This window comes from Pipistrellus hanaki, assembly GCF_964339955.1.
Source record: "Pipistrellus hanaki genome assembly, chromosome: 4".
Classification (NCBI taxonomy): domain Eukaryota; kingdom Metazoa; phylum Chordata; class Mammalia; order Chiroptera; family Vespertilionidae; genus Pipistrellus; species Pipistrellus hanaki.
Window position 1 is genome coordinate 81,190,019 of NC_140506.1, and position 22,910 is coordinate 81,212,928.

At 54.6% G+C, this 22,910-nt stretch overlaps 1 long non-coding RNA gene across 11 annotated transcripts; it reads right to left on the reverse strand.

Moving 5' to 3' along the window:
* Positions 1-594: 594 nt before the first annotated feature.
* Positions 595-22,285, reverse strand: LOC311621283. 11 transcript variants are annotated; one of them, XR_014794805.1, is made up of 7 exons: positions 21,932-22,285; positions 13,098-15,029; positions 8,211-12,803; positions 5,654-7,999; positions 4,057-5,335; positions 2,764-3,144; positions 595-2,277 (listed from the first exon to the last, which is right to left on the reverse strand). It is a non-coding gene; the product is annotated as an uncharacterized lncRNA (long non-coding RNA). The 11 variants fall into 11 exon arrangements; XR_014794804.1 differs by lacking the exon at positions 13,098-15,029; XR_014794806.1 differs by lacking the exon at positions 21,932-22,285 and having other exon boundaries at positions 13,098-15,492.
* Between the last annotated feature and the right edge of the window lie 625 nt (positions 22,286-22,910).

Below are 22,910 nucleotides of genomic sequence, written 5' to 3' on the forward strand. Positions count from 1 at the left end.
CTCTGAATGCCTAGTTCCATGTGCTGGAGACTAGGTCCTTCTTGCCATCCCCCCACCTCCCACCCCTAATAATATGTATTGGGTTCGTTGAGGTCACATTATGCCTATTTTACAGATGAGAAAAACGAGGCTCAGGCTGGTTAGGTGTCTTGCGTTTAAGTGGGGAAGTCAGAATTTGGAGCTAAATCCAATTCGAGGTCCTGTTCTTTCCACTAATGGGCCTCTATTTCCTCAGGGGGTGCACAGGGAGGGCAAGGCTAATGGGGGGGGGCAGGAGGCAGAGCTGATGAAGCTCTGAGTATCACTAGAGGGAACAGCCATGGTGGGCCTGGCACGACACTGGCAGCCTGGCCTGATCCTCGAGAGGACAGGAACCTTTGGGATGTTGCTGTCTCACCTAACTGGTTGCCATGAAGACAGGAGGAGGAGGTGTCATCATAAACACACACACACACACACACACACACACACACACGCTAAGATGTATTTCAAATCTGCTACCCAGGTTTGCCTCAGAGATGCCACCAACGGGTGGGCAGACCAACCCAATACTCTTGAGTGAAGGCAAGGAAAAATCTGTTCTTCACTTTAAAATTGATATTTATCAATATTATGAAAAACTTGAAGCATGCACAAGAGCAATGTGGTGCCATGAACCCCAAGTACCCAACTCCCAGCTTCAAAAACCACCATCTCTCAGCCAATCTTGTTCCACCTATACCCGTTCTCCTCCTCCTTCACCTCAGATATTTAGAAATGGTTTAGAAACCATACAGAAATGGTTTCTTTTGCACGTATTTTAGTATATGACTCCAAAAGAGGAGTGGGGTTAATACCATTTAACCCCAACTAAAGCTAACAATAATGCTTTAATATCAGCAAATATCTACTCAGTGTTCAAAAGTCTTTGGTTGTTTCATAAATGTTTTCTTTACAGTTGGGATAAAATTGGGATCAATACAAGTGTCACCCATTGGGATTGGTTGATGTGTCTCTGACGTCTCTCAACAGGCAGTCCTCTCTCGCTCCCCTTTTCTTCCCGTGCATTGTCATTGGTGAGAAGCTGGGTTGGTTTGTCTGTAGAAGAGCATCATACAGTCTAGATCTTGCCTGTTGCGACACCATATCGGTATCATCCATGTTCCTCTCCCCCTTACACTTCTTGTAAAGCAGTAATTAGATCTAGAAGCTACTTAGATTAATGTGTGTGTGTGTGTGTGTGTGTGTGTGTGTGTGTGTTTATGATGACTTCCAAGTGCTGTGTTGGATTTCCATTTGAAGGCACACAATGTCTAGTGATGTTAGCACCATCAATGATCACTGTTTATAGACCCGTTAGAGTTTGCAAAATAGTGACAAATAAGTCCTATCCTTCCATATTTGTGTGCAGGCTGGAATACCTCCATAAAAAGACACTTCCTTTATCAGCTATTTCATTACTGTAAGGTATGGTTACCAGAAAGGAAAAATGCTTGATTCTTTCCTTTTTACTTGACAGTTTTCAAAATGATGAGTTGGTTTCTGAACATCCCTCAAAGATGACAAATGAGTTTATGCTTTCTTCCGGGGTACCATTGTGAACTCATAGACGTGGACATCTGTAACACATTCCAGAGCATTCTTATCGATGCTCTGCTGTCCCACCTGGCCAGCCGTCCTATCACAGTGTCCCCTTCATCTTTCCGGACACGGCCCAGAGTCTCCCAGAGCTCCCACACGCCCCGGGTGACAGGACGTTCTGGGCGCCTCTCGCACATGTCCTGCCTCAGACCCGGGATCGGCTGTCTCTGCACAGAACCCAATTTCTTGTCAGAAGTGGAGTGGAGAGACCCTAATCGGAGTGCTGGCAGTGCTCACTGTGACGGAGTTGGTCCGTATGCCTAACCCTTCCCACGGGCAGAGCTGGGAAACACCTTCATTCTGTGAGGCCGATGGCAGCGAGGGTTCACCCCGAGGCCTCCACGCCAACGACGGGGCTGCAGACGCCACTTGGTCCCTGTGGTCTGGAGTCCCATCTCCTTTCTCCCGTGGCAGCGTGACCGGGCCTGTTCCTGTGAGCAGAGCTCCCCGCTGTATCTCCAATGAGCGGAAGCGTGTGGGAAAGCACCTCAAGGCTTTCCTGCCTGCAGACAGGAACCCGCTCGAGCTGTCCGATGCAAGGCTCAGAGGCAGCCCTCCAGGAAGCCCACGTCTGGGTCCACAGCGACTCCCGAGGTGAACGAGTCCTTTCCACCCTCCTGTGTGTGGACTGGCTCTTCTAGCTGCTCCCAATCCTGGCTGGACACATGGGGAAGTATAAAGCCCCTCAAACCTATCTTACCCCCTCCCCACCCCCCGGTCACAGTTTAGTCAGAATCTCCAGGGCCGGGACCATATCATCAATATTTTTTAGAGCAGTCCCGGTCATTTGAATGTGCAGCCAGGGTTTAGCATCTCAGCTCTAGTCCCCACTTCTCAGCCCAAGGAAGAGAAGCAAGAAGCAAGGGGTAACGGTAGAACAGTGCTGTCTTGCCGAAACCGGTTTGGCTCAGGGGTAGAGCGTCGGTCTGCGGACTGAAAGGTCCCGGGTTCGATTCCGGTCAAGGGCATGTACATTGGTTGCAGGCACATCCCAAGTAGGGGGTGTGCAAGAGGCAGCTGGTCGATGTTTCTCTCTCATTGACATTTCTAGCTCTCTAACCCTCTCTCCTCCTCTCTGTAAAAAATCAATAAAATATATTAAAATAAACAAACAAACAGTAATGGCTCTGATTGCAATCCTACCTGCAAACATTCTGGGACAGCACTGACCTCTAGAACTTTCCACCGTCGTCGAAATGGCCCGTGTCAGTGCTGTCCAGTGGGGCACCCACCAGCCACACCTGGGGAGTGGGCACCAGTGCAACCTAGGGAGTGAATTTTTTAAAAAGTTTTAAATTAATTTAGACATAAATAGCCACACGTGGCTAGTAGCTACAGACTTGGACAACGCCACTTGGGAAAGTTACTCAACACCTAGAAACCTCGTGTCTGTCAATTAGGGACGAATAAGAGTTCCTTCATTGGGCTGTTGTCAGGATTAGAGATAAAGTGTAATACGTGCCTGGTGCGCCCAAGGCATTTGATAAAATGACTTATTTCCTGATTAACATCAGCCTTTCATGCCTAAAAAAAAAAAAAAAAAAAAAAAAAACCACCACCAAAAAAAAAACCCACAAAAACCCTTGCCTGGAAAAATGAGTGCTCAGAAGCACCCTACCACAGAGACAAAAAAATTCTAAGCTGTTCCAGAAAAATCCTTGGAAAATATTCCTTCATTGTCAAGTTCAATTGCAGCAGGAGGTTATCAGTTGCAAGGGCTGTATTTCATTACAGATCTTGCCACAGCTCAATAAATTAAGCAATCACTCACAATAACATGCCGCTTTAATCCCGCCTGGAACAGTTTCAGGTTGTGGGGTGTTTGTATTCGCATAGCCCTTGAAAGGCCACTCACACTGGCCTCGTTCCTCCTCCCTCGATTCCTCAGCTCCTCTCTGCGTCTCCAGGCCAGCAGGAGGGAGGGCTGGAGGCAGAGCAGACCTCCTTTTATCCAAACCGGAGCGTTTCCCAGCCTCTGGCCTTTGCGGGATCCGCGTTTCGTTCCCTGAAATTGCCGGCAGGTTTATCTGCCGGGAAGACAGAAAGCCACACCGCTCAGCAGCCCGGATCTGCATGCGGAGAGCGAACTAGCCGTGGCTTTTCCATCCCCCTCGGCTCCCTGGCGGTTTGTCATCTCACAGCCGAATTCATTTCCCCGAGAAAGTTGGCACCAGAAGTGTCAAGCCCGGGAACATATTTGTTTGTGTAAATTAGAAGAAAAATATGTCTTGTCCATATTTAAGTTCTGAAGATATAAATACTGGGCTACACAATGCTTCTCCCTGAATGGGCCCGGCTCACCTCCCCACACTCTGCCGGCGTGTATAAAGCCCAAGCTGGCGAGAACCCGGAGCGGCTTACGGCCTCAGAAAGCCCCGGGGATGACCTCAGAGGCCCGGTCCGCCCCATCCAGGCTGCCATGGGACGTCTCCTTACCTCACTTGGGATTGGCTCCCCCTGACACGCGGGGTCCCTGCCGCCCTCACACACACACTGCTCACGGGTGTGGGGATGATGCCAGCTTTTGGAAGGGCCCTGGGCCGTAGCTGTAGAAATTAAAATGCACATATCCTTTGACAGAGAAGTTCCACTTCTTTCCCAGGCCCCAGTGTGTTCAGTGCTTAGAGCATTGGCTGCGCTCCAAGGGTCGCAGGTTCAATTCCTGGTCAAGGGTGCATGCCTGAGTTGGCTCCCTGTCCCCTGATGGGGGCCATGCTGGAGGTAGCCAGCTGATGTGTCTTTCTCTCTCTCTCCCTTCTTCTTCCTCTCCCTCCCTCCCTCCCTCTCTTCTTCCCTTCCACTCTCTCTGAAGAGCAATGGAAAAACTATCCTCTGGTGAGGATTAACTAATAGAGACAGAAAGAAAAAGAGAGAGAGTTCCACTTCCAGGAATGTACCCTATGAGTATACTCAAAGAGCATATACTTTTCAACAACAAAATCCTGGAGTTAACTAAAATGTTGGCTAGTGTGGGACGGTTAAGTAGATGCAGTGATAGAAGTCACTAGAATGAATGAGGTGGGTCAGAGGGCTGTCCTGTCTTCAGAATATATTGTAAGACACCCAATTATCTTAATGTTATGAGCAAATAAAGTGTATGCAGCCTGGCCGATGTGGCTCAGTGGTTGAGCGTCGACCTATAAACCAGGAGGTCACAGTTTGATTCCTGGTCAGGACATATGCCTGGGTTGTGGGCTTGATCCCCAGTGTGGAGTGTGCAGGAGGCAGCCGATCAATGATTCTCTCTCATCGTTGATGTTTCTCTCTATCCCTCTCCCTTCCTCTCTGAAGTAAATGAAAAATTGCAAAGGGGCTCCTTTATTTCCCACATATACTCTTCTGTACTGTTTTTATCATAAGCCTGCTACGATTTCTTTCAATTGGGATAATTAAAAAACAAAATGGTGTTCTAAAAATCATCTTCATACTCTGATTGGAGCAACATAATACAATAATAATACTCTTTTCATTACGTGTCTGTCAGGTCAGTGCAGTGTTGGTGGGAATCTTGGCCTTTTCTGCTCTTTGTGCAAATTTTCCACTCGTGGGCTGAATGCTGGTCCCAGAGAGCTAAGATATACCCACTTCCTAATCCCTGGAACCCGTAAATGTTACCTAAGGTGGTAATGTGGCAAAAGACGTGACTAACGTAAGGGTCTTGAGAGGAGTTGTTGATCCCACATTATCCAGACGGGCACTAAATGCATCTCACATGCTCCCTGGTAAGACAGAAGCAGAGACAGTCACAGAGAGGAAAACCTAAGACAGAGGCAGAGACTCGGGGGATGCGGCCACAAGTCAAAGAACATCAGAGTCACCAGAAGGCAGATGAGGCAAGGAACGGATTTTCCCCTGGAGCACCTGGGGGGGAGAGGGGTGGTGGGTGTAGGGAGAGTATAGCCTGCCAGAGTTTAGATGTCTGGCCTTCAGAACCGTGACATAACAAATTCCTGTTGTTTAAAGCCACTTTGTTTGTAGTACAATTGACCTACCACACAGCCAAAAACCCGTTTAACTTTTGACTCCTCGAAACTTAGTTGTCCCTCCGTGTCTGCAGGCATTGGTTCCAGGGCCCCCGATGGACACCAAAATCTACAGGTGCTCAGGCTCCTTGGATAAAACGGCGTAGATCCATGCGTACCATTGACCCTCTGTGTCTGTGGATGCCCAAGCACAGAGTGAAAGCAGGACAAATACTTACTGGAAAAAAATGTGTAAGTGGGTCTGTGCAGCTCCAATCACGCTGTTCAAGGTTTAGCGGTCATGGGTTAGGGCTGCCCTAGGAAACGAATACGTCGCCGACGTTCACAGCACCTGTCAAATGCGTGAAGTGCCTGGCTCTTTTAAGAAACAAGCTTGGTAGCCGAAACTGGTTTGGCTCAGTGGATAGAGCGTCGGTCTGCGGACTGAAAGGTCCCAGGTTCGATTCTGGTCAAGGGCATGTACCTTGGTTGCGGGCACATCCCCAGTAGGGGGTATGCAAGAGGCAGCTGGTCAATGTTTCTCTCTCATCGATGTTTCTAGCTTTCTATCTCTCTCCCTTCCTCTCTGTAATAAATAAATAAAATATTTTTTAAAAAAGCTCGGTTAACCTGTGGTTTTGGTGAACATAAATGCATTCATTCATTCCAAAAGGCATTTATTGAGTATCTACTAGGTGACAGGTAGCCTTCCAGGTGCTGAGGATACAGCAGAGAACAAAACTAAGATGCCTGCCCACCTGGAAGTAACATTCCAGTGAGAAGTAGTAAGTAGTATTCATGGAGAACTGATAGTAGCAGAAGGTGCTAAAGAGGATAAGAAAGCACAGGAAAGGGAAGGGGCCAGGAAGGGGACTGGGAGAATGCACTTTACCCAGAAGGTGACATTGGAGTAGAGGAAGCCAATACAAAACGTGACTGACTTTCCGAGTCACCCACTGGCTGGACCAGAATAAATAGGAATGAGCACCCTCTTCTCCCCTCCTTCTTTCTTCCCTGCCTCCCTCCTTCCCATGCTGCTGCCCGCCTGTTGTGTGCCAGCAGCTGGGGGTGCAAAGATGAGTGAGCCCCGAGCCCCCAAGCTCACGGTTCTCATGCTTGGGGAGAGCACTCATAAACAAATCGTTACAAATGCAACACAGTGGGCCGCAGAGCAGAGGCCAGGACAAGCTTCACTCTCTGTCCACGGAGAGCCGGGTGGGAGAAGAGAGGTGTGCGGGGACGGGGTCTGGGAAATGGAGACAAGCAGGAACAGGGGGCCGTGGTGAGCTCCAATTCCGTGGGAACTTAATTGGGAGGGGCCCATGGACATGTGTCTAGGGCAGTGTTGGCAAACAATTGGCAAACTCTTTAGTCAACACAGCCAAATATCAACAGTACGATTGAAAATTTTTTGAGAGCCACATTTTTTAAACTTAAATTATAAAGGTAGATACATTGTCATTAACTTCATTAGGGTACTCCTAAGCTGGTCTTTGCTAAAAACTCAAGGGGCCAAAGAGCCGCATGTGGCTCGAGAGCCGCAGTTTGCCAACCACTGGTCTAGGGATTCTTTTATCCTCGAATTCAGCCGGCACACCTAGGGGAGAATGAGCTGAGGACAGCCTCCCCCTTTCAGAGCCACACAAGCCATGAAGAGGGAAGCAGTCCCCGAGTCTGGAATTGGGATGCTTTGGGCCACGCAGAAGCCAAAGTTGATCTCATTGGGGTAAAGTGGGGGGTTATTCACTCGGTCAGCTATGACGAAGAAGGGAGAGCCTGAGCTGATCCAGGGACTGGAAGGCTCTGGGGTCAGAATGCAGCCCTACTCTCTCTTCTACTCCCGCTTCTCTCCTCCATTCCATCTCTCCTTTATGCTCCTCTCTGCTCACTGGCCCTCAATATCTGGGGCACAGGTAGCTCTGGATACTGGGGAGGATGAAAGGCAACCTTCCCACCAGCTCGTTAGGACACTCCTGGATTGGCCCCCTGCTTGGGTCACATGACCACACCTGAACCAATCAGAAGTGTGCTGCTGTGATTCGTGGTGTTGGGTCAGGTGTTACTGTAGCTGAGGGATGGGTGTTATGAGGCCTTCTTCAGCCATTCCCACTGGGTGTCTCTCATCTGCTACAGGAAGTGGGAGAGACAGCGTTGGCAGAAAAAAAGCAAAAGCGGAAACAGAATCACCTACCTCTGTAGCCTTCTCCTGGCGGTGCTGCTGCCACTCTCTGCTGGGCTTTGCTTTAAGAATCACTCTGGCGTCTACAAACCTCAGAGCTGCCAGAATTTACTTAGACCTCATTGCTGTAGTTGCTTTTGTAATTGTTATTAAAATTTTTAAATCCCACTTACAATGTTTTGTTCATCTCCTGCCTCCATGGGGAGGAGCTGGGTCTGTCTTGGTTGCTATACCGCTCCTACCCACTACAGTCTAGGGGTGTCGAACTCAATCAGAGAAGGGGCCAAAATCTAAAATCCAGCCTAAATCGCGGGCCGAATGGTTTACTGAACAGTCATAAACTGACAATGTCATAAACTGACAGCGGAGTGCAGTGATGACAGCGCGGAGCGGGCCACATTGCAAGGCCTGGCGGGCTGGATTTGGCCCGCGGGCCTTGTGTTTGACACATGTACACTACACAGTCCCTCATGTGCCGTAGGTACTCAAATAACTGATTGAATGAACGAACATTCATTGAATATCCTAGAGAAGAGGAGGAGCTGCAACCTCCTTATCTGCTCTCTCCTCCCGAGTCCCTCTCCTCCTTCTTCCCAGTCGTGTCATATACCCCTCTTGACAAGGTTGTCAGTGTCGGCGCAGCCTTGGGTGCACTCAAGGCTCGGGATTTCTGCATTCTTGGGCTGAGAATCTGGATAAGTGCGGGAACTAAGGTTCCATTGGTTGGGAAGAGGCTACTCTTTGAGGAGGATAATGGAGCTCTGTCTGAGCTGGGAGGGGCCCGGTGCCATGACTGGCTGCCAGTGTCGGCCGTACCACCTGCCTCTCGTGGGCACTGCTGGTCCCCCTGCAGCTCTGGGCTGTTTGCTGGCAGGGCCTCTGTGGTGAAGACTGCAGGCCTATTATGGGCTGTGATATCAGAGTACACCCGGAGTCCGGGACACAGTGGTGTGGCCAAGTCAAACAACTGGAGGCTCTTAGGGAAGAAGGCTTAAGACAAGTGGCTGTTTTTTTTTTTTTTTTTTTTTTTGTGTGTGTGTGTGTGTTTTTTTTTTTAAGTACTTATAACCCACATGTCAGCTGGGGTCATCTCACTTTTTTGGAGACTCAAATGCAATAGGTTTGAACCCTGTCCCACATACCATGGGGGACCCACTGTCCCTGGACCTTTTCCAGGGATTGGGGGTGACGGGTCCCTATGTCTCTCCCAGGCGCCAGAGGCGCTAAATTCCTGCGTCCAATGAATCAGTGCTGCTTGGGCAACCTTTTGCTGGTCTCATGGGCCCGTGGCCTGTGCAGCTGCATAGGGCCAACGTTTGGTGTTACGCTCTGCTCTTGTCATTTTAAAATACGTTATTAGTATTTTAATAAAGGGCTCCACATGTTCGTTTTGCATATTATGTCACCAGTCCTGTTTCCCTCAGAAGCTACTCCTTTTCCACCCCGCACGGACCCACTGGAGACTCCTTTGGATTCCTCTCTTCTCCCCAGATTCCATCCACACAACGGTGTGGGTGCAGGAGACCTGAACGGATGGTTTTTCGCCACGTTAACAACATAAAACGAGTTGTTTAAACTGGCTTCCAACTCCTTCGCGGGGAAGCAAAGTGGAGAAGGACAGGCTGGAGCATCAAGACTGACGGAGGGTTGATAATTGTTGAACCTGGATGATGAGCATAGGGTGCTTGTTACCGTGTTTTCTCAGGGATGGGAAATTTCCAGAATACAAAACTGGAAAAAGCAATGTAAGACGCGCCTCTGACAGTTCCTCAGGACGTTAAACGTGGCGTGACTGTGTGACCTTGCAATTCCACTCCTAGGCACAGACCCAAGAGAAAGGAGGACGTATGTCCACACAAAAAGTTGCGCACGAATAGTCACAGCCGCATTATTCAAAAAAAGCCAAAAAGTGTCAACAATGGACATGTCTGCCCACTGGCAGACGGATAAGCAAAAACGTGGCTGTTATTTGGCTATTAAAGGGAAGGCAGCTCTGAGATGTTCGGGAGCACGGGTGAACCCTGAGAGCACTGTGCTAAGTGAAAGAAGCCAGTCACAGAGGATCACATACTGATGATTCCATTTGCATGAAGTATCAAATCCTCAGAGACAGGAAACAGGAGTGCTTGCTTAGGGTGGGGGTGGGGTGCTTTGGAGGTTCAGGGGTGAGGGCAATGCCCAAGGGTACGGAGTTTCTTTCCAAGGTGAAAAAAGTGTTCTAACATGGATTGCCACGATGACTGCCTACATCTGAATATACGCCAAGCCACTGGATTATATACTTTCAGTGGAGGAACTGTATGGCTCATGAACCCTATCTCAATAAAACTTTTAAAATATATATATATATTTTTTATTTATTTTTTACAGAGAGGAAGGGAGAGGGATAGAGAGCCAGAAACGTCGATGAGAGAGAAACATCGACCAGCTGCCTCTTGCACACCCCCCACTGGGGATGCGCCCGCAACCAATGTACATGCCCCTGACCGGAATTGAACCCAGGACCTTTCAGTCAGCAAACTGACGCTCTATCCACTGAGCCAAAGGGGTTTTGGTTTTTTTTTTTTTTAAAAGCATGCCCTCCCCCATCCTCTTGACGGGAATCCTGAAGCTCCAGCCTCTGGCCTGTTGGGGAAATTGCCCCCCTGCTCCCCACACACCCAGTCGCCACCACACTTGCGGTTACCTTTTCTGTGTCTTAAGACGTTTTTCCTTCTCTGAAGAGGTGACCTTTCCCACAGCCAGCGTGCCCCACTGAGGGTTTTCCTTTAATGACAGCACTTTCCACTCTCAAAGTTACTCAGCTGACAGACAATAAAATCGCAATTTAAAATCCCCATGGTATGCCATTCTAGCAGTTAGTAGTGCGCCTAAGCAGCTGTGAATTCCAAGAGCTCCAATATTCCTTCAGGGAACGAGAGGCCACGCGAACTCTCCAGAGCCAGTGGTCTTCGTTCTGACATGTAACTTACGTCACCTCACAGGTGGGGAGAGGGGCTGGCAAAGAAGGCTGCCAGCACCAGGTGCTTCCTAACAGAAAGGCAGGGCTTTGAATCTGGAACATGGTGGGCAAACTATAGTCTGTGTGCGAAATGCGGCCCACTTCCCGTTTCTGTAAATAAAGTTTTATTGGAACTGCACAGACACCTATGTTCCTTTGCCTATGTTTATCGATGGCTGGTTTCTTGCTCCAGTGGCAGGGTGGACTAGCTGGGCAGAGACCACGTGGCCTGCAGAGCCTAAAATATGTAGCTGCTGGCCCCTGGGAGAGACGATCTGGGCTTGAAGCCCGGCCCATCACATGCTGGAGGTGTGACCTTGGACAAGTCGGTTCCTCTCTCTACGCGTGTTTCTCCTCAGAAAGCCAGAGATCATAATAGTGCCTCCTTTATAGGCTGCTGGTGCAACTAATAGGATTTGAAAAACGTGCAAAGTGCCTGGTACTCAGTATCTGCTGGCGATTATAACATCCTTTAGAAAATGAGGACAGTAACTCCTACTTCACAGGGTTAGCTGAAGCCACGGAGACAGTGCCTATGCACGTTTATTATTGTTATAAATCTCTTAAAGGCTTCTGAAACGATTCTTTGCTTCTCCGTAATATTTATAATTTGGAGCTTTGAGACTGTAAGAACTCTAATTTCAGAGGAAAAAAAGGACATTTAATCCAAAAAAACTCAAACGCTTTCATAAGCTGTTCAGGAAATTGTGCTCCCTGACCCCTGGCTGGGACTTGAACCCGCCCAGAACAAAAACCTGAGAATGCTTTCAGCCGAGCACGGCCCTTCCCCCAGTGACAGACGCACAGGAGCCCAGGACCACATGCCTGAACCACTCATGTTGGGTGAGGGAGAGGAAAGAAACGTGTGTCTCCACCCCCTTCAGGGGCTGTCCACAGGCCTGCTGAGGCGGCCGGGGCTGACACTCACAGCCTGCTTTCCTGCAAGGTGTCATTTCAATAGCTTTGGTACTGGTCAGTCTCCGATTCATTGATTGTATCAACCCTATTAACTGAGCAGCTAATACATGCGAGGCCCTGAGGATATAACAATGACTGAGTTGGGGTTCCTGACCTTGGCAACTGCCTGCCCGCATTCTAATAGGGGCAACATACACACACATCCTTGGATAATTCGGTCCCGTGATAAATCTTCCTTTTCCCCCCCAAGAATTTCAGGCCCACACTAAACACTGTATTGATGATCTGAAAAATGATTCTGGACCTGGCTGCCTGATGGTGGGAGTTGAGTGGAAGGTTTGGCCCAAACCGGTTTGGCGCAGTGGATAGAGCCGTCGGTCTGCGGACTGAAGGGTCCCAGGTTCGATTCCGGTCAGGGGCATGTACCTTGGTTGCAGGCACATCCCCGGTGGGGGTTGTGCAGGAGGCAGCTGGTCGATGTTTCTCTCTCGTTGATGTTTCTAACTCTCTATCCCTCTCCCTTCCTCTCTGTAAAAAAATCAATAAAATATATTTTTTTTTAAAAAGAGAGAAAAAAGTGGCAGGTCTGAAGTAAGTCAGATCTGGGTAAGACTGGCGACATAATTTGCCAAAAGAAAACCCGGAGCGCCTGGTTCCAAAATTATTACAAATTTCAAGATGACAACAGCAGAGCATTCAGGCAAGTGCAGAGCCCTAACCCTGACGCCGGCCCTGCCCCTGGGCCAAAGGCCTTTCCCAGCTGGGTACCACGGGGCACATGCCTTCACCTGCCTGCGCCGCAGTTTCCTCATCGGAGCAGGCCCAGCTGCGGGCTGGTTGTGGCCATTCCGGGAGGCCAGGCTCGGGAGGCTGAGCGGGGAGGAAGGACTCACCGTCTTACCAGTGTCCTCAGCCTGCGGGGACGGCCGCCTTGCTGCCTGGAAGAACAGGGCACATGGATTATTCTTAGAGAAGAGCTGAGACACAGATAGCGCATGGTCGATAGCCTCAGTTCTTCAGGGATGTCCGCGTGCTTCGTCCTCACTGCGGCTCTGTCACGGAGACACGTTTACTCCAGCCCTGAGCCAGGGGAGCTCAGGAGCGGGGACTTGCCTGAGGTCACCTGAGGCCACACAGCAGTCGCTGAAAGAGTCCAGATTCAAACAGGGGACATCTGGCCCCCAGGCCTGTGCTCTTCATCTAGCTGTGTGTCCCCGGAGCGGACACATTATTGACACGCACATGTGCATATGCAGGCATGTATGCACGCCCCTCCCTGAGATGCTGACGCCAAGCCTGCAGTGTGTAATTTCCCACACAACACGGGATTCTTTCTTTCTTTGCTGACTCTTTCATCCGTCTCCCCCCTCCCCCCACTCGACTGGGAGCCCCATGTACCCCCTGCGTGCCCCAGCACCTGTCACCGTGCTTGGCACACAGTAGGTCCTCAGCAGACAAGCGCCCAGTGAAGGGAGGCAGGAAGGAGGGGTCTGGTCAGAACGCTCTCACCCAGAATCCACAGGAGCCACGTCACCCCGTCACCTGGCTTTTCTAACGTGAGGTTCTCCCCCGCTCTGTGGGGAGAGGCAGTTAAGGGGTGGCCCCAGGGCCCAGCCCCTATTCTGGCAGGCTGCTGGGCAGGAGTGGGTGTGGGGTGTGCTCTGGCAGCTGGGCTGGCAGCTGTCTAGGTGCCCGCCCCAGCTGGCCAGCTGGGCCCCACTGCCACCCCCACCCCATGACACAGCAGAAAGTGAAACTGGAGTCTGCCCCTGCCCAGCAGGGATCCAGCGTTCACTGCTTCCCCTCCAAGCCCCTGGCCCAGGAGTGGGCGGGGAGCTGGTGCCGGCCAGGCACAGGGGGGCCTGTTTGAGGAGTCCCCCTCCAAGCCGAGGGTCCTGCTGTGCCCCCATGCCCATCCCAGGGCTGCTGTTGCCCTTTGGGACCCCTCAGAGCTGCCCGACTGGGCCCCTGCTCTGGCTCAGAGGGTTTATTATTCTCCCCATTTCACTGAGAAGGTGCCTCGGCCGGGAAAGAGGGCGCTGGGGCATCACGGTCCTAAGATGAGAGCCACGGGGTCGGTGTAGCGGCCGGGGTCTGAGGGGGCCTCGTTGTTGTTGGTGAGCAAGGAAGGGGTGGGCCCTCTCCATCAAGGGAAGACACGTGACACCCAGGTTGTCAGGGTGTCTGGCTGTGTGTCCCACTGCAAATGCAGACAGTAGCCATCATTTTTCAAGATGACCCCTCCCCACCCCACCTACCCGGGGTCATCTTGACAAATCCCTAAAGCAAAAAAGAGCTCTAACGTAAGTGGGCCCAGGAAACTTTACAAGCTACCCTCTTGGCTTCTGCTCCATCCTCCATACCGCATGTATTCTTGGTTTAGTATTTTTCTTGGTTTAATATTTTTCTTTCACCCTTTCTTAGTTACACTGATGTAAAAAATGGGGGGGGGGGGGGGCGCACTTCAGTCTCAACCTGAAATTGAAAACCAATCAGTTGCCACGAATAGAAATGAGCTGTTCCAAGAAATACCTATCAGAGTAAGTTAGCCAGGTGCCACAGCGGACTTGGGAAGCTTTATTCCTGTAACTGGGTTTCGTCTGTGAGACACGGGGGCTCAGCGTGATGGAGTCACTTGCCGGGGGTGACGCTGATTCCAGAAACCAGCGCTCGAGTGGGCTGCAGCCTCCCGTCCTGCCTGAGCCGTTTTGGCGTATCCGGCACGTGTGAGTACATACACGCTCGCACCAATGCCTTCCACGCTGAATGTGCGCACTGCTCCGTGTTCAGAGCGCCTTCGCAGCTGGTCGCTGCCACTTTGGGAACAACCAAGACCCCTTGGAGGCCGGAGCAGGGGCTGCTGCCCCTCCCTGGGCGGGCAGGGAAACCGAGGCAGGGAGTGGGAAAGCGATCTGGCTCGGGCTGCAGGTGAGCACGCCAGCGCTGCCCAGGGCCCGTGCCAAGGCGAGGATCCCAGAGGGCCTGCCGGAAGGCACCAGGCTGCAGAGTGTGAAGTTCACCTTGTCCAACAGGTAGCACCTGTTTCTTCCCCACTTCCCCCACCCTCTCCTCCCCTGCCAGGAACCCACTGCAGATGCAGACAGTAGCCACAGCCGCCCCGTTCCCCAGGCCTGAGCTCCCACACCCGTCCCTGCGGGGCAAACAGCCACCGTGTCTGCAGGGGGTGGCAACCATCGGCGCAGAGGGGGGATCTGTCAGGCACCAGAGGAGTGTAGGGTAGGGGCGGGGGGGCGGGGGAAGCATTTTCTCTCTTCCCTTCGTTGCTGGAGGAACTCAGACCTGCTGTCTTCCCAGCTGTCCAGGGCCGGCCCGGGGCCCCCGAGGAATACTGCAAGAGCAATAAGGATTTTTAGGGGCATTATGATAGTGGAATGGAAACACATCTGCCCCCAAAAGTCCCTCATTTTCCCTGCGGTAATGACCCAGCTGGGCAGGAAGCGGTGGCTCTCTGAGCACCAGGAGCCAAAGCTAAAAAGGAAAAAAAAAACGCACCAAGTTAGAGCAAACGTTCAAACGCCAGGGCTTTCGTGGGGTACGAGGGCTCGGCCCCGGCCCCCAAAGGCAGGTCGGGACTGGCTGGTATCTGGCTCCACGCGTCTCCACGCAGCGACTCCGGCGCAGACGGGCCACCTCTGAGCCCAGAAAACCAGGAGCAGGAACCTCAGCGCAGGTGCCAGGGGTCCCTCCCCAACGCCAGGCCCTTGCCGGGCCCGGAGACCCTAACGGTGATTCCAAACTCTCGCTCATCTTAGTGTTTCCCAAACTTTTGACATATGTGTACCCCTTCTATAATTTCCTCGTACTCATGAGAGCGTAGAATTAGGCGCAGCTAAGCACGGTGCAGTGCATGTCCCCACCAAACTCCGGTGCAGCACGGACCCCCACCAAACTCTTCCCGTCCCCCTGGGGGTACGTGTACCACACTTTGGGAAACCCTGATCTAAGGGAACCGGGACTCCGTCAGGGCCCCCTCCCCTGGAATATGGGAACGTTAGTCAGACAACGGGGAGACCCGGATGGAAACAGCTGGAAAGCGAGCAGCGGTCTCCATGGCCGTCCAATCGACAGGAAGGTGAAGACCTGATCAGGGGAGGCTAGAGGCTATCACTGAGGGGGCAGAAAGGCTCGGAAATCACTGCTCTGGGCCATGCACCATCCCTCCGGGCCCACCACTGAGGACTGAGGACAAAGGAAGGAGTCTGGGGCAGTGGCCCCCATGGGGCACGTGGCCCCTGAGGTCTCCGCCAGCACCCCGGCTGTGAAAGGGTTAACCCCTCCCATAGTCACTGACACCCCGAGGAGGAGGGAGGAGGAGGAGGGAGGAGGAGGAGGGAGGAGGAGGAGGAGGCTGCTCACTCAGCAAGCTGGCGGTGGCATATCGCACTGGGCCATCACAGGGGAGAGAGGGACTCAAACCGGCCTCTGTGAGCTCTGTGAATGGAGGCGCCCTTATCGCCCACAGGAGGAAAATGGGGCGACAAGCTCCCCGACACACAGACCCAGCCACCGCCGGGGCCCTCGCGGCTCCTTGGCACCTGTCGCGTGGCCCTGGGTCTCTGGCGGGCACCCATGCCAGCCTGCGCGGGAGCAAGCCTGCCCTGGCCATGTGACAGCCAGCAGCCGGGTCTCCTCTTTCAAGCAGCACCCAGCATATTCTGCGGGTGAACCGAAGGCTAAATATGGCCCGCCTGCGAGGGCCCGGTCTGGCCCTCGCCGTGCCAGTCTAAGATGCAGTCAGGTGCCCACAAGGCCTTCGGGTGGCCCGGTGTACCCAGGGGCTGGGGCCGACGGGAGTCCCATGGGCATGGCTGACTCCGGGCTGGATGGAACTTCCTTCCCTGCTGCCTTCTCTCCCAGAATGCTCATCCAGTGCTCTCTCTGGGCACCCTCCCCGGGGGGCTCCAATGGATGTCCCTTCATCTGCCTAGCGGGCCCACCGAGGGTCCCCCAAAGCCTTCTCCTCACTCCAGGGCTACAACCTTGCCTTCCCCGCCGAGGCCTCCCGGTGATAAGAGGGCTCGGCGCCCGGAGGGGGCAGAGGGGGTTGGGGGGGAAGGCCCGCTGGCCAGAGAAGACGGGAGCAAACACACACAGGTGGCTAGGAGGCTGCTGAGCTGTGTGTGCTTTGTTGCTGCTCCTGGACCTCACCCCTCGCCCCTCACCCCCGCCCCCCAAAGGCAGGATCGCTGGGGACGGACCCCTGTTGCTAAGAGCAGAGAGCCCCAGCCTGGGCTTGGCTCCGGAACCTTGGAGACTGGGGGGCAGATTTGCTCAGAGCCCTTAAGGCGTAAGGTGACCAGGCGTCCTGATGTTTGACAATTTGTCCCGCGGCGTTTTAAATAAGTCCCAATTTTTTTCCAAAAAATCGGGACTTATTTAAAACGCCGCGGGACGCGGGACAAGTGGTTCAAAAGCAGGACTGTCCCTGCCCAAAGCAGGACGTCTAGTCACTTCACTTAGGACCACCCCATCGGTTTCCCTTCCAGCGTCTGGGAGCCTGGGCTTACTTCACAAAATGGGTTCTGCCCTCGCCGGAGCCGCAGGGAGCCGTGCAGCGGCTCAGAGGAGGCTGCCCAGGGAGCCCAACAGCCCCCCTTTCTGGCCAAGCAATGCTGGGGGCTGGGTCCCAGGAGGAGAGACCCCCGGGCACCTGCTGTCTGTCCGGGGCTTGTGCGGGCTCCAGCAGTGGCTCTGAGGCCACCACGTTCGGGCCTGCGCTGGCAGCAGTCCAGGCCGCCTTGGGCAGAGATGCCAACAGGCCTGGGCACTGGCCTCCCCCCGTGATCCCAACAAGGCGGCCTCCTCGCTGCTTTGGGCACACCTCGGAGGAAGCTCTCACACGAGGCTCCCCGGAGGCTCGGGCCAGCCACGCACTCCGCTCCCCGCCTGGGCCAAGTCCTCCGGCAGAGGCCCGGTCTGCCCCCACCGTCCCAAGGCATTTTTCAAATGGCTTTCTGGTGACACCAGCACGAGTTTCCATTTCCTAGGTGTGTCTGTCTCCCTTTCATCTGCTGGTGCAGCCATTCAAGGACACCGAGGGACAATTTGGCTTTGTGGATCCTTAAGCTCAGGCGTTTCTTTTTTCTTTCTTTCTTTCTTCTTTTTTTTTTTTTTTTTAAATATATTTTATTGATTTTTTACAGAGAGGAAGGGAGAGGGATAGAGAGCTAGAAACATCGATGAGAGAGAAACATCGACCAGCTGCCTCCTGCACACCCCCTACTGGGGATGTGCCTGCAGCAAATGTAAATGCCCTTGACCGGAATCAAACTCGGGACCTTTCAGTCCACAGGCCTACGCTCTATATCCACTGAGCCAAACTGGTTTCGGCCGTTTCTTTCTTTCTTTCTTTCTTTCTTTTTTTTTTTATTTATATGAGGAAGATGACGTTCAATCAGAAACGCTTTCTATATATTGTATTTGCTCATGCCCCCTACCATCGAGGACGCTGAGAAAGCAGCATCTGAGGGTTGGCTGCTCTGAAAAGAGACCCCTCAAGGAGGGCTCGGGGCCTCAGGGCGACGAAGGGACCCCCAATTCCACTCCTTGCAAACTCTCTTCCACAACCAACCCCCACCCCCCAACTTTGGCCTGAAAAGCCTGCGCAGCTACTAGGCCTGACAAGTCTACGGTCCTTTCCATCATGTTTGTGGAGGTGTCTGTATCCGGGGTTCACGTGCACCTCTTCCCACACCTAAGAAGCAAAGAGGACTGTGTACCTCTCCCCCGAGTTTGGGACGCTGGGAAAGACAGAAGTTTCCAGCTTCAGTCACGCCAGCCAACAGTGTTTTGTTTTGTTTTCGGGCGCCCCTGTGTTCTGGCAAGCGACCGTGCGTACGGAGCCGGCTAACTTTTCCAGCAGGCTAATTCCTCCTCTCACGTCTGAAATGGCTGTATGTACGATCCCAATTAAAAGAGGGTGAGCCGACCTATTAGGAAGCCGTACGTTTGCTATCTGGCAAGAATCTTCTTTCTGTTCTTAATGTAAGGGGGGAAGGGGGGCCTGGGAAACAAGAGATGGAGGGGTTGCTCGCTCGTGGGGACTCGTCCAGCTTTCATTGGTTTGAGTCATACACACGTTTTATTTTTAAGGAAGTATCAGTTTCACTGCAGCATCACCTCTAAAAATTTCGCCCCCAGCTCTACCATATTCTTTCCTCTCAAAATACTTTTCCCCATGAGATTCGCTATGGCTTGTGTAATTGCTAAAAACGAAATTCAGGTTTGCTATCCCCCCCACCCCCCCTCTAAATCCACACTTCTTGTGGGGAGTGGGACAGCCACTGCTTCACGAAACTTTACGCAGAGGAGAAAAGGCAAAAGGGAGTCGGTGTGTACACCGTACACCGGGTCCACGTTTAGGTTTTTTTCTCCTTAGTGGGAGGGGGGAGGGGTGGCGGTAAGACCATGAAAAGAAGCTGTGAGTCTTTGCCGAATTAATGACAACTTCTCACTTGCAAAGTGCTGATTTATAATCTCCTCATCATACTGCGTCGCCTGTTTCCAGACTCGGAGGGGGGGCGGGGGCTGGGGGAAAGCTTGCTGAAGGTATTCATATAATTACATGCCCGGTTTCGGAGGGATGAATTGAAGCAGCGACTATATACTGAGCGAACGCCCGCATTCCCGTTCGGCCCTAAATCCTGCCTGGTTTCCCACGCGGAACCATTCAGCGAGCTCTGCACACGGCTCCGCCGCCCCGGTTCTAACCCAGGATCTCGGCGTTAACATGCCGTGTTCCGGCCTGGGCCATTCACGGAAAGCGCCCTCTTTGTACGCGTATCATTAAAGGCTAATTTGGTGAGATATCCTTATTTAGCCGAGCAAATGGGATCTGACAGCCAGCTCCGACGGCGGTGACGATTCAGCAAAGCACAAGCACTCTTTTACGGAGAGACAGTTTCCCATGGCCCGACCTCGCGGGAGGAAGGGCTCTGGGAGCAAAAAGTGCTTTTGCTAAGACTCGGGGGCCATGCAGCCTCCGCCATCTGCGCGTCCACGGGCCCTGTCCCCTAAGCACTTTCCTATTCCCTGTGGTGCACACGTGATGGACATCCAGGCTGGCAAATAAATGTAAGGTACGTGGATATCTATAGGTTACAAATCAACACCAGGCGTGTGTGTGCGTGTGTGTGTGTGTGTGTGTGTGTGTGTTTGTTTGTGAATGAATGCAACCTCATAAGGTCAGTGTTCTGGGAGGGGCATTTGCCTCTGGAAATTCCCTGTGTGCAGAGTTTCTTATAAAGTGACTTGCAGTGAGGCGGCAAGGACTTGCAGAGGAATGCTGTGATTCCACGTGGAAGCAAGCAGGGCACTGCTCCTCTGACAAGCAAATCTGAGATCATTATGATTCATGGTTTCGGCGCTGTTTGATTTTGGGGGTGTCAAGCAACCCATGTGCCACTCATTTCCTTCAAATCCTGTCCATGAAAACATCTCAGCAAACCATTTCGGCGGAGTGGGGATGGAGGGGTGGGGTGGGGGGGGGGGGGCAGGATTGTACTTTTGCCTTCACATACCGCCTTTTGGCCTTCCAAGCACAGAGGCCCTGAAAAACACAGCAGGTTCAACAAACTGAGAAACACACACACACACACACACACACACACAGCCTTTCCCTTTTACCCCAAGTAGCACACCTCCCACTTCCCTCTGACTTTCCGAGGCGCAGCCTGGGGGGTGTCAGCTTTCTCCCTCGCTCTCCGGGGCGCTGGCTGCTGGGACCCGAGTCCCTCGCTGTCGAGAATGACCCCAAAAGCGGGACTTTGTGGGCCAGTTGGATAAAACATAAACTCATCTCGCCCTCAAAACCCCGATTCTGGGGCCACAGCCTTCCACACCTCCCCCTTCTGGAGAGGTGACCCCAGCCCACAGCACCGGGGCAGGCTGGGTGGGAGGCAGGGCTTTAGGACGCTCCTGGATACGGGAAGGAATCAGGACAGGGTTCTCCTGCAGACAGGACAGTTCATCGCGCTGGGATCGTGGTAGGGAGAGGGCGAATCTGCCCGCCCCATAGGGGGATATTTTCCCCCTCGGCTGCCCCCAGACCCACAGTTGGGCCTGAAATTTCCCGGGTAAGACTCTGGGCAGCCAACATGTCCTGTAGCAAAGCGCAGAGGGAGTGTCTGGTACACCCCCACCTCCATCCGGCTAAAGTTTAGTGATTCCGTGCCCTTAATTGTCTCTCATTAAAGTCCAATTTGCTGCTTTGCCCAGACTGGGGGGGAATCATCTGCATCTTACCAGCTCCATTAGCCTCCGGTTCCGGAAGGCCACCCCCGCACACACACCTTTCCTCCCCCACCGGGAGCCCCCGCCCTTTTCCACAACTTCCCCTAAAAATAAATTATAAATATGGATGTGTCCTCAGAGGATCCGAGCGGCGCATTCCACCGCGCCTCGGGAGGGGACTGGATGGAAGCGGGAGCCACCCGAGGCGCCGCTCCCCCGCCCCCCAAATCCAAACGACTTTTTCACCTCGTTCTCCCCCTAACTTTTTGCAAGAGCAACTCGGAGGGTCTCGGGGCCCCGGCACCCCGACGACCCGGAACCCAGTTTTCTCTGACTCCTGCCCGGCGAGAGCTAGAGCCGAAGCCAGCGTGCCATGGCCGCCCGCCCCGGGCAGGGAGCGGGGAGGGAGGGGCGCAGCGGCCAACTTTACTTCGGGGCGGCGGCACCTCCCCGGGGACCGGCCCCCCGCTCCCCGCGGCCGCCCGCGCCGCGCACCCCGGGCGGGCGCACGTGGAGCGGCGGGAGGGCGCGGACCCGGCCGGCGGCCTGCTCCCCGCACCGCGCGGAGATCGGGGTCACGCAGCGAGTCCGTTCCCCGATGGGCTGCCCGGGGTGGGGGCGGGGTGCCTGCCTCTCCGACCGCCTCCTCCGTGTCCCAGCCCGGGCACCGGGGAGGTGGGGGGCTGCCCGCCTCCCGCCTAACACTCCCTCCGGTCTCCGGAGCCCGGGAGGGGGCTGGGGACAGGGCACCCCACCGCTTCGGGGGGGCCGGGGGCGGCGATCGCAGCCCAGACCCGCGTCCGACCGGGTCCCGGGAGAGCCGCGCGCGAGGCTCCGGCCGCCGCCGCCTCCCGCTCCGGTTCCCACCCCTCCCCACCCCGCAGCCGTCCGCCCCGCACCCCTCTGCGCCCCGCGGGCCTGGGCACCCACCTGCCGCGGCCCCAGCCCCAGCCCCGGCCCGGGGGAGGGGTGCCGCGGAGGGGAAAGGGGGGGACTCACCGTCGCCGCCTCCTCCTCCGGGGGTGCGGGCGGCCCCCGGGGCTGCGCCTTGCGGGGCTCCCGGGAGGCGTGCGCGGCGCGGCGGGGGGCGGGGGCGCCCCGCGGGCCCTGCAGCCTCCGCCTCGGTTGGAGCCCGGGCTCCGATCCCTCTCCGCGGGGCGGGGGGCGGACTTCCAGAAAAAAAAAAAAAAAAAAAAAACCCTCCCCGCCCCGCCGAGCTCCCAGGGATGGGGAGCGGGGAGGGGGCGAGGAGCCGCTGCTCCGCGGGAGCGCCGGGCGGACGGGCTGCTCCGGCCTCCCGGTCCGTCCGCGGCCGCCGCCGCCGAGCCGCGCCCGGTCCCCCGCCCCGGCCGGCCCCCTCCCCGCTCCCCCCGCGCCCTCCGGCCGCGGGGCGGGGGCTGGGCGGCCCGGGTTGGCCGCGCCGGGGAGGCGGCGGCAGAGGCTCGGGCGGCGGGCGGCTCCTCCCCGCCGGGCCGGGGAGAGGGCAGGAGCCTGCGGCCGCGCGCGCTCCCCGCCCGGGGTGGGGGCCGTGGCCGGGACCCCGGGTGCCTTCCTAGAAACCCTCTCCAGATGGAGCCCGCGGGTGGGGGGCATTCCTAGAAATGCGGAGGGGACGGCGGCAGCCTCGACCCGTGGGGACAGACTGGGGTTCTCCAAACTGGGGGGGGGGGGGGGGGCATTCCCCACTTGGCTGGGAGGAGGAGTCCAGGCCGGCCTCCATCCTGGGGGTGTGGGGAGGATTCCTCCCAATGCGCTCCAGGGATCCTCCAGATGGGGGTGGGGTGGGGCAGTAGGGGTGCCCGAATGGGGACACATCTACTTAAGATTCAGGCCCGCCCCCGGATCTGCCTCCTTGCGGGAACGCCAGTGACCGAGCCGGCAGGTGCTGTTAGCCCTTCCTCCCATGTCCAGCACTCCCCCTGCCCCCCATGGACAAACAGGAGAAGTTGAGCAGCACCCAGACTGTCCCCACACCTGC